This window comes from Pyrus communis, chromosome 14 (assembly GCF_963583255.1).
Source record: "Pyrus communis chromosome 14, drPyrComm1.1, whole genome shotgun sequence".
NCBI classification, from domain to species: Eukaryota; Viridiplantae; Streptophyta; class Magnoliopsida; order Rosales; family Rosaceae; genus Pyrus; species Pyrus communis.
Genome location: NC_084816.1, coordinates 16,510,926 through 16,514,250, shown reverse-complemented (window position 1 = coordinate 16,514,250; position 3,325 = coordinate 16,510,926). Strand labels below are relative to the sequence as shown.

At 36.1% G+C, this 3,325-nt stretch overlaps 1 long non-coding RNA gene across 1 annotated transcript; it reads right to left on the bottom strand.

Annotated features, from left to right (window-relative positions):
- Positions 1 to 1,279: 1,279 nt before the first annotated feature.
- LOC137716000 (uncharacterized) lies at positions 1,280 to 2,938 on the bottom strand. The gene is made up of 3 exons (XR_011065616.1): positions 2,595 to 2,938; positions 2,082 to 2,192; positions 1,280 to 1,543 (listed from the first exon to the last, which is right to left on the bottom strand). It is a non-coding gene; the product is annotated as an uncharacterized lncRNA (long non-coding RNA).
- Positions 2,939 to 3,325: the final 387 nt, after the last annotated feature.

Here is a 3,325-nt window from a genome sequence, read left to right as displayed (position 1 = left end):
CAGGTCTTAGCAGTCCCGTGGTTTTCGGGGGGTTTCGCTAAGACGACCTAACGAGGGAGATAGTCCACACGAGTCCGGGCTAGTCTCATTTAAGTTAGTCCCCAAGCTTACCAAACATGAGACAATAATCCTAGCCAGTCCAATCCCACTTAAGAAGGTGAAACAAACGGGCCCTTAGAGACTGCAACAATGAGAAAGTCTGAAGATTAAAGCTCTAGTTGAATATCTTTGAACCCCTAGGTGTTGGAAACATTTTCAGTAAATTTGTTCAGGAAAATATAGAAACTCATGATGTAATTCCATCGTTTGGGATAGCACATATTTACCTGGAATCCAACCTTAAGCTAACATTTTTCATAAGTTTATTCTTTTTGTTAACTACACTAGAATTTATAAAACAATTTTAGAAAAACTCGAGTCTAGATAAGGGACTTATGTTCCAGTTTAAAAATTTTTGACTTGTGTTCTAAGCAACATAATGTATTCACATTTCAATTGTCAAGGGCATCACAACAATCCCCGACTGAAGATATTAAAAATCAGAACTTCTTCTCCAAGTTTCATTCAGTTTATTTCACTTGTCCATCGGAATTTTATTCAAAGAAGATTAAATAAAGAGCATACCAAAGATAAAAACCTCTCATTTCAAACTCTGCTAATGCACAGCTCTGTTTGGTTTTCTTCTCCATAGACCAGACTGAGCGAGGAGTCAAGTTCTCTAGTGCACCATCAATCTCCCGTTCGAGCAGCCATCACCACCTCACTCGCCACTCCCGCGAGGCACCACCTTGCCACCACCCCCATGTCTCACTCCCTCTCTACCACTCTCCCTATTTCCCTCACCTCTTTCTCTCGATACTGTGCTCGCTGCACAGAAACAGCAAGGCGACCACTGTAGCCATTTTTCACTGCGAACTACGCCGTCACGAAACCATCACCATTAATCTAGCCACCTAGGCGAGTTTTACCATCCCCGAACCCACCCTCTGCAAACTGCCTTCATGCCTTCTATTTCAAATCTTGTATTTCTTGTATGGTATCAATGTCTTGCATATTCAAATACTTATATACCAACTGAGAATAACAATATAAATCCCACACCCATCTCTTTTTCCCCACTTGAAAAAATCACCTAAAAACCACATTAATCACCATAGTTTAAGAATCCAGACATGGCTCCAAATTTCAATCTAATTATCTAAATTACAGAGGATTCTACCTACCTCATGAAAACAAATATGCTCAGTTAAAGAAATTCCCTAATCACTGCAGTGCATCTGAAACTACTTCTTAACTATGTCAGCCATATCAATCTAATAAAAAAAATCCATGTTTCAATCGATTCTTATTAATTCCAACTCCAAGTATTTAAGCATCTAGATTATAGAAAAATCATAACAAAACAAAACTCAATCTTGGTACTAAAGCACACTTCGTTAACCTCACCTTCATCAAGTCCATGATTCCTGCCATGAGATCTTTCTCTTAATCCAGACTTGGCTTCAGATGCAAGATCAAAATAACGAAGCATTCAGTTCCATTTCTACACACAGCAAATTAAAAATTGAAATATGTTATAATTCACTCGGAATCTTCATATGCATTATGAAAGCATATAAACAGATACATTTGAAAACTTATAAAGCTACCTAATTAAGTTGAAAAGTCGGTAATTAAGATCAGGTGCCAGTGCATCCAGTGAGCCTTCCAAGGAAAGATGGCCCCATGGAGTTAGACCTTGAAAACTGAGGCTTGTTTTGCCTTGTAATTGTATGATCAGTAGCATTCTTATGGATTGTAATTGTATGATCAGTAGTATCCTTATGGATTCCCAGATGAATCCTCAAACTTTTGTTCTCATCCATTAGCTTACGCACATGGGACAAAAGCCGCTCAATTGTTTCACACTTCTCCTTGTTTCTCCTTATCAACTCAGCTCACTGACTGCTGAATATTTCGTCAATGAGTTCCGAGATCTTTTCATGCAACATTTTATCTTTTTCAACCACATTACCATCAGATTCTACACCATGATCAATACTCTCTTTTTCCATATGTTCTTCTAAAGTACACAAACCAACCTTTTTTAGGACAGACCAGCATTTGTTTGTTTTGATGGCTCTGAATTTTGTTTCCGTTTTCTCTTTTGTGGTGGTCTGATCAAGATGCACTCCAAAAACTAATTTGAGTGCCTACACAGATGAACATCGCATAAAAATCAGAAAATCAAAAATCAAAAACAGAAGCAGAGATAAAAAAAAATGACAAAATTCTAAAAAAATTTAAATCAAAAGCTTAAGACTAACTCACAGGAAGCTCTGTGAGTTAATTTTTTGGGCCAAAAAAAAAAAATCTATTAATGCATTCTCATACAAAAAAATTTCTTTAAATACTGATTTCATGCAATCCAGGAGCTAAGTACTTAAATCAGAAAAATTTCTTTAACCCAGATACTCTTATATTGCAGTGCAGCAAAGTTTTTCTTGAACCCTGACAAATATCACTCTAAAAATATCCCAAATATATCTCAGAGATTGCAGAGATTCAGACAATCAATAATGGAATTACCAACAATCCGAAGCTCAAACACTCACCTTCCATGCCGAGACTAGATATTTTTTTGAGGTTGTTCAAGATCATGAGGCCGTACTTCAAGACTTGGAGCGGCGGACCTTGAGCTTTTGGACCAAGCAAAGCTATCCCAAGCTCCTCCTCCATTATCGAACTGGTTTTTTAACCTGCGATCTGACTCGCCAACGAACCATCTAGCATAGAGGAAATTTATTTTAGGATTTCAATTGAGAAAGAAAGATATCGCATGGAGAGAGGAAGAATAACAGGAAAGAAAATGTGAAATGGGTTGAAGCGGCGAAAAGGACGAGAACGGGAAGGACGAGGGTTTGAGAAAGAAAATGTGAAATGGGTTGGAGCGGTGGAAAGGACGAGAACGGGAAAGAAAAGAGAGCCATGTGAGAGAAAGAGGGTTTGAGAGATGCTTTTAGAAAAATGTGGATTGATTTTTCATTATGATAATGAAACATAAAAAGATAAGGATTTCAAATAATAAACTAGTTTAATTTTTTTTATAAAATAACTATTAGTGTTGCAATGCTTATGATAAAGAGTAATAGTTGTATAGTAAATAGATATTATAAATGTTGGATTATATGTTGAATGTTAGATTATGATTTCTTGTTAAACGTTGAATTATATATTTAAGATAAAGTTTATAAATATTTTTTTTAAAATAAAGTATATTTAGTAATTCACCCTTATTTGTTAGGAAAATTAAATTCATGACACATCTAGTATTATATCATTTTTG